Source organism: Borostomias antarcticus, assembly GCF_949987555.1.
Source record: "Borostomias antarcticus genome assembly, chromosome: 19".
NCBI lineage: Eukaryota > Metazoa > Chordata > Actinopteri > Stomiiformes > Stomiidae > Borostomias > Borostomias antarcticus.
Window position 1 is genome coordinate 22033368 of NC_140252.1, and position 8843 is coordinate 22042210.

The window sequence follows — 8843 nt, forward strand, 5'->3', positions numbered from 1 at the left end:
CCAAGAATCTGAAGGAACTAGAACAATTGGAGGAATGGTTGAGGATTCCCCCCAAGAATTCCATAATCTCATACGCCAAAAAATAAATAAATAAAATAAAACAGACGGTATTAAGATACAGTAGAACACTAACAAGGGAGACACTATTATACATTTTAGAACATTTAGAACACATATAGCACACTAACAAGGGGAGAGGGACAGTAGCGAAAATATCGACGGGGCAACCGGGGCAGCTGCCCCAGGGCCCAGAGCTATCAAGGGCCCATGTAGAAGGCAAAAAAAATAATATAGGAATGGATTTTTCCACCTTTTTATTTTAGGTGGGCCCTATGGATCACATCCATGCCATGGATGTGTTAACAGAACGGTGGGGCGGGCCCTCTTCAAAGTAACTAAGCAATTGATTTGTCTGTCCAATGACCTTGATCCTTGTCTCACACACCTTGCGTGGATGACCAATGTCAATAAACGTCAACGTCAAATTTTCTGTTCACGGTAGCATAACTGGCTAGTCTGAAGATAAAATGTTTAGTAAACCGAAATATAAAAGTGGCTCGCAAAAAAGAAAGGATAAAAACACAAGAGGAGTGGATGGCGGCGGCTGTAGCTCAATTGGTAGAACGGGTCGTTCAATGATCGAAGGGTCAGTGGTTCGAATCCCAGCTCCGACTGTCCACATGTCGAAGTGTCCTTGAGCAAGACACCTAACACCAAATTGCTCCCAATGAGCAGGTTAGCACCTTGCATGGCAGCTACCGCCATTGTTGTGTGTGTGTGAATGGGTGAATGAGAGGCCATTGTAAAGCGCTTTGAGTGCCGCTAAGGTGGAAAAGCGCTATACAAGTGCAGTCCATTTACCATTTACAAGGTTGCTGTCACAGCATGGAGCCATTGTCTGTCTGTCTGTCTGTCTGTCTGTCTATCTATCTATCTATCTATCTATCTCTATCATTTATTGTCTGCACCTGTTTTATCAATGTATCTACGGCTTCACATGTTTGGTGATGGGACCTCAGTGGGTGAGAACAGACATGCTGAATAGACATAAAGATTTAGGCATGGGCAACATCTTTCCATCCATTTAAAAATAAATATGTATTATTTTATGGCAACCTACATTCAGTCTAGCCCTAACCCTAACCTCTTAGAGTGCATGAAGTGTTGGCAAGCAGTGTCGTGTGTCTCTCCATTCTCAGCGTCAGTACATCCAGTTTGATAGTTCACCTGGGCCAGCAGACTAAGCAGAGCCTCGACCCAAACAAGCTGTCCTGAATGGTCTCCCAGGTCACCCACCATCACAGCTACAACAGTGACACCAATAACCCTGTCACTCTGCTACAACTCTGGTCAGCTGGCAACTTCAACCACCACATCAGACCAGGCTGCCTGACAGCAGCGGGCACCACCTACCACCTACCTACCAGGCTAGCACAGGTAAACCTACCACCTACCTACCAGGCTAGCACAGGTAAACCTAGCACCTACCTACCAGGCTAGCACAGGTAAACCTAGCACCTACCTACCAGGCTAGCACAGGTAAACCTAGCACCTACCTACCAGGCTAGCACAGGTAAACCTAGCACCTACCTACCAGGCTAGCACAGGTAAACCTACCACCTACCTACCAGACTAGCACAGGTAAACCTACCACCTACCTACCAGGCTAGCACAGGTAAACCTAGCACCTATCTACCAGGCTAGCACAGGTAAACCTACCACCTACCTACCAGACTAGCACAGGTAAACCTACCACCTACCTACCAGACTAGCACAGGTAAACCTAGCACCTACCTACCAGGCTAGCACAGGTAAACCTAGCACCTACCTACCAGGCTAGCACAGGTAAACATACCACCTACCTACCAGGCTAGCACAGGTAAACCTAGCACCTACCTACCAGGCTGGCACAGGTAAACCTAGCACCTACCTACCAGGCTAGCACAGGTAAACCTACAACCTACCTACCAGGCTAGCACAGGTAAACCTACCACCTACCTACCAGGCTAGCACAGGTAAACCTAGCACCTACCTACCAGGCTAGCACAGGTAAACCTAGCACCTACCTACCAGGCTAGCACAGGTAAACCTACCACCTACCTACCAGACTAGCACAGGTAAACCTAGCACCTACCTACCAGGCTGGCACAGGTAAACCTAGCACCTACCTACCAGGCTGGCAAAGGTAAACCTAGCACCTACCTACCAGGCTAGCACAGGTAAACCTACCACCTACCTACCAGGCTAGCATAGGTAAACCTAGCACCTACCTACCAGGCTGGCACAGGTAAACCTAGCACCTACCTACCAGGCTGGCACAGGTAAACTTAGCACCTACCTACCAGGCTAGCACAGGGAAACCTAGCACCTATCTACCAGGCTAGCACAGGTAAATCTAGCACCTACCTACCAGGCTAGCACAGGTAAACCTAGCACCTACCTACCAGGCTAGCACAGGTTAACCTACCACCTACCTACCAGGCTGGCACAGGTAAACCTACCACCTACCTACCAGGCTGGCACAGGTAAACCTAGCACCTACCTACCAGGCTAGCACAGGTAAACCTACCACCTACCTACCAGGCTAGCACAGGTAAACCTAGCACCTACCTACCAGGCTAGCACAGGTAAACCTACCACCTACCTACCAGGCCAGCACAGGTAAACCTACCACCTACCTACCAGACTAGCACAGGTAAACCTAGCACCTACCTACCAGGCTGGCACAGGTAAACCTAGCACCTACCTACCAGGCTAGCACAGGTAAACCTAGCACCTACCTACCAGGCTAGCATAGGTAAACCTAGCACCTACCTACCAGGCTAGCACCTACCTACCAGGCTAGCACAGGTAAACCTAGCACCTACCTACCAGGCTGGCACAGGTAAACCTAGCACCTACCTACCAGGCTATCACAGGTAAACCTAGCACCTACCTACCAGGCTAGCACAGGTAAACCTACCACCTACCTACCAGGCTATCACAGGTAAACCTACCACCTACCTACCAGGCTATCACAGGTAAACCTACCACCTACCTACCAGGCTATCACAGGTAAACCTACCACCTATCTACCAGGCTATCACAGGTAAACCTACCACCTACCTACCAGGCTAGCACAGGTAAACCTAGCACCTACCTTCCAGGCTAGCACAGGTAAACCTAGCACCTACCTACCAGGCTAGCACAGGTAAACCTACCACCTACTGTATCTACCAGGCGGGCACAGGAACTATGATGGTCCTTATGCTGATATGGATCAATTATAAACACAATCATAGCCTTTTATACCCACTAACCCCAGATGACTTGGGTATTGGAGTGGTTTGCAGGGAATCACAAACCCAGGAAAAAGCACAAGAGTCACAAGAGACAAAAAAGCCCTCTACCTCCCTCTTGTGGCTATAGCTGTAAATAACCTGTTTCATAATTATATTTCCAACAAGTCACTATGTTATCTTCCTACTGTGACATCTCTTCATCTCTGTTGAATATATATTACCATAACAAACCTCTACTGGCTCATGAGTCTGCCCATCACACCAGTTATCCCAACTACCTACTTAGTCTGGCTCAGCTTCTGGGATGTGACTATTTTACCAAGCTGAAGGTAAATTATCATTAAAATATGACTTACAAACATTACTGCTTCACAGCAGAACTGTAGTTTAACAAATTACAAATAATTTCTTCCTTCTATGATTCCAAGGTTGATCGAAGGAACAATTTCTGATCACATGGCATATTGGATGACATGTTAGAAATCATTGCAGGTCAGTGGTTTGGGAGCCTATCCTGGCAGAGGTACTTCCATCCCCAGCTATCTACCTTGAGGTTGACTAAAGTACTACAGTAAGGTCCATAAATATATGGACAGTGACACAATTTTCATCGTTTTGGCTCTGTAGACTACCACAATGGATTTGAAATGCTTTAACTGCAGACTTTCAGCTTTAATTTGAGGGTATTTACATCCAAATCAGGCGAACGGTGTAGGAATTACAACAAATTTAATATGTGGTACCCCCCTTCTTAAGGGTTAGGCTGGATGAATATGAGCAGATAATATTGCCCACAACACTTCAGATTTCATGCTGTAACCAGGTAACTGGAAATTGTATTGACTTCACCTTTTGAAGTGTGTCTGTGTATTAGGGAGACTCACAGAGGACACCCCTGCTAACATCCATGTTCTCTCCACAGTGGAGGAGTGATGATGTTATTTGACAGGATAGAGGTGGTCAACAAGCTGGTCCCTACAGCAGGTAAGACCCTCTGAACTACACTACTCATGACCTCTTTCTCCCGGAAGTGATGGACAATATATTCTATGCAGCATGTTCACTATGTCAGTTGTGGACGTAGTGAAGAACTACACAGCAGATTATGATGCAGTGTGCACACTCTACGGGAGGTCTACATGAGCTGTTGGGTTAGAATACACACTGTGTGATGCTGAGGTATTGCTAGGCAAGGCAAGTTTATTTGTATAGCACATTTCAGCAACAAGGCAATTCAAAGTGCTTTACATGAGACATTAAAAGCATCAAGACAAAGTGCAACACATAAAAGGTCATATAAAACAAAATGCAAAAAAGGACACTCTTTTCTTTATCACATACTGAAAACTCTCTGTGCTATGCTATTCTTCATCATCATCGGGTCGTCCACAGATGGGCCTCCTATCTTTGTCTCCAGTTATCCCTGTCCTGTTAGGTGCCAACAATGTATCCTTTCCCACTTTTATGTAGCCAGTCCATGTGTCTCTCCTGTCTCTCTACCTCAGCTGATCAGCTTCCTCAGGTCCTCAGGGTGCCACTCAACAAAGACGTAAGGGTGACACTTTCTTTCTTTCTTTCTTTCTTTCTTTCTTTCTTTCTTTCTTTCTTTCTTTCTCATTCTAACTTTGTGTGTGTGTGTGTGTGTGTGTGTGTGTGTGTGTGTGTGTCTGTCTGTCTGCCTGCCTGCCTGCACAGGCGGTCTGACTGTTTGGATGATGAAGCAGAGACAGTGATGCAGTTACAGTACGCAGTGAGCTCAGTGAGAAGGAGATGAAGCTGACAGACATCCTGATAGGCGCTCAGCTCTGCCCACCAGCTGGACCAGCATCACACACACCCCCACCCCCAGCCCCGGACTGTCCCAGCCCACCCCTGGCTCCGGACTGTTCTAGCCCCGCCCCCGGCCCGTCCCAGAACACCCCTGGCCCCGGACTGTACCAGCACAGCCCCGCCCCCGGCCCCGGACTGTCCCAGCACAGCCTCAATGCCAGAGGTCTATTTCTGACACACTGCATGGACAGGTTAGAGCACACATACACACACTTTGACATCCTGTCTGCAATAATGATCTTCTGCCACCCTACTCTCTCTCCCCCCTGCTCCCAGGCTATAGCTCCCGCTGTGGTGATTATCTGCAACTGCTGTGCTGTACAGACTGAGAACAAGGAGAGATGGACACAGGGCCTGTCCCTCCAGCAGCTTACCAAGAACGCAGGAATGGTCAGCAACAGACACAACCAATCTGAAACACTTCACTTTAGCCTCAAACAGCGTATGCATAGGCTGTGTTCGGAGATTTCACAGTCCATTCTCTGTGTGTACTTTGCACCGTAGGCTGCGACCCTAACCCCTGCTATGGATGGGAACAGCACCCACTGCCAGGATATAGATCAGGTACCAGTTATGCTCCCTCATCACCGGATAATAGTTATTGATTAGGGTGATAACATGTCTATCTATCCATCATTCCTTCTTCCTCATTTTGCTTTGCTGTATGCTGTGATTTCTATCACATTTTTCTCTTTATTTTTGTACGTGATCTCACCTCATTTCAAGTGAACGTTGACTGTAGATTCTTATAAAGGGGAAAATTATACAAAAAGGTTGAATTAACTCTCCCTTTGTTTCTTTCCCTCTTTCAATCTCTCTGCCTCTGTCAGTGTGCTCTGGTCTGGATGTGTTTCCAGCTTGCAGGGTCTGTGAACACAGCCAAGGGTTCAGCTGTGAGTCATGTCCAACTGAATACTGTGTCCTTTATTTGAATGTCAATGTCATTTTCTTTATATAGCACCATTCATACAAATTAAAGTAGCACATAGTGTTTTCCATACAAAATACTCACAATACTCACAACTTTCCCTCAGTGGTGTGGGAGTGGACCAGACTCCAGAACCTGACTTCTAACTGGCTCCAATGCTCTGTTTCAGGACAACTATAGCACATGAGACCAGTGGGCTGTGGGGAACACTGTTATGAACACACGCATAATTCTCCCATACATAGGAGTTGTATTTGACTGGCAATGTGGCTGTATGTAAATTAAACCCAGGGTCTCCTTTTTGATGTCACAAACTAGTTTATTTTGAAGATATTGTGATTCTTTATCACATATGTGGTGTCTTCAAGCAATTTGTTGGACATGTCTTCAAACGGGTACTTTTGAAAGTTTCACCTTCAGTAATAGCACACACACATTATACCTTGGAAGTGCTGTTTATCTCAAGGAGGAGCTGCCTGAACCTGCCATCACAAAGACACCTCCAGCTCTACCTTATGTGATGAGAGATGGCCTTGTCTGAGCAAAGTGTATAGGAGTTGTGGGGGATTTGCTTTTGAGTGGAGAAAGGGGGTGGGGGTTATGAATTAAGGTAAAGGGTAATGATTGTGAAAAATGATATTTGGTGCCTTGTTTTATATCAATGGCTGTAGTACATTTTTGACTATGATGGTCAAATATTAGTAATTGGATTAGATGAACTATTTCTATTATTTATTTGTCAGTATTGCAAAGTGAATGAAATGTGTTCTGGTCTGGAGCACAAGAAAAGCTAAAATAATGGGGGACTTAGGCAGAAAAAAACATTTCCACGATGTAAAAAAAAAGCACATTTCATGTAGCCTTACATTAAATTATATATGGATGTCTCCACAACTATTAACTATGGAATATAAGTCAAATCCATGCTTGACAAACATGACAATTCTTTATGACAACTATTTTCCACCGCTAATGCTGTCCGTCGCTGATGAAGACGGACATGAGCACTTTATCGGTCCCCATGGTGCGTCCCCTGCATGCTGCCTACTGTCTGCTCTTGGCTGCCCTTAGAGGAAGGATGGCAGAATGGGTGAAGAGCAGAGAACTTCATCAGTGGACACGCCTGTCTCTCTGTGTGTGTTTCAACATTGATGCGCCATCACTGGGTGCTGTGTGCAACAACTGACAATGCAATGTCAGTTGCAACTGACAATAAAAGTTGTTTGTTTTTTTGGTGTTTTTTTTAAATTCCCTTTTATCAGTGTGAAGAATATAAAGGCATGACAACTTTTTGAATAACATTGTGCAGTCCATAGTGCATATGGGCAAGGCACCTTGACATTACAACTAACACTAACCCATGGCTGTTTGGCTAAAACAATATCAAAAGCAAGTCAGTATGTTTCCCATGTTATGCTTTATGAGTAAAGTGATCAGAAATGCAGTGACATATTGTTTTAACAATGCTTTATAAAAATAAAAATACTACATCTCTTGCAGGGAAGGACATGTGCTTATAGTCTTTGCAATATCTTTGCAGACATATGAACATTTAATTAACTTTAATCAGTCTAAAAAATATCTAGTTCAGTATCTTCTGATAATAATGGTCAATAAACTGACTGAAATCATGATATTTTGACCAAACAATGAAAAACACATGGCTACTTAACATACAATTTTACCTCAGAGCTTTTCCTCAATCATGTTCATGATAAATTGCACTCCAGTATGTCTCACCCTGATCACTGGAGATTGCCCCCAGAGTCAGTCCTCCTCCCCAGGCATTCCCAGAGGTGTGAGACCACCACAAACAGCTCACTTCTGCTCAGGTCCAATGTTTTCTTGGAGCCCTTCTTGCTAAATGAGTAACTGTCAGGAGAACAAGACCTTCTCAGACCAGCTACTCTACATCTCTTTGGCCTGGGTGCAATTATAACACCAACTCTAGCAAGAGGATGAAGTGAAGCACTCCTGTACCTGTAGCAGGGATAGTCATCTTCTTCCCTCTCATCTCCAGTCACGGTTGCACTCCCAGAATTCCCTTTTTGGCATAAACCCCGCCCACTAACCCTAACCCTAACCCACTGAGGGAGGAGTTTGAATATGATAATATAATACCGCACTGCTTTCTGGGTATTCACCATAATCAAACTTTGTACCTTTATAAAACAATGAGGAAATGAGATGGAAGGCTGAAACCAATGCCAAATAAACATTTAGTTTGGGATACATATTTTTGGAAGATAATATTAAATTTTTTCATTTTTTCACCATGGGTGTGTTTGCTGTTCAGTTTAATTGGGTCCCCTAGTGGTTTACAGCAGAGGCAAGGCCCGACGATGCTCGAATCCGTATTGAGTATCCTAGGGCCTTCACGTCTGTCGGTGAGTTTCTTTGAACAGTGTAGGAGCCGAATTCAGGGGTTTATGTGGCATGCCCGCAAAACTTCTCAGGGAATACCGCACTGTCTTAGACTCTCATACGGGACTTAACCTTCAGCCGGTAGAAGCTTGTGGGGTGGATGGTGAGACTCACCACCACCCCTCCGCCGGATGTGGAGGTTTAGGGTTCAGAGACTTATAGATAGAGGAACCTCTCTTGAGTCTTCGGCCGGTAGAAGCTTGAGGGGTGGATGGTGAGACTCACCACTACCCCTCCGCCGGCAAGGAGGCACAGAGAGGAACCTTTCTCAGGCTCTGGTCGGACGGCTGTGGCAACCTTACGGTGACAACAAGCAGTTTGTTTGGCCAGGGGGTAAGTATGCGGCCCTCCAGGGTTCCACTTGGAACAGCACGCTGGAT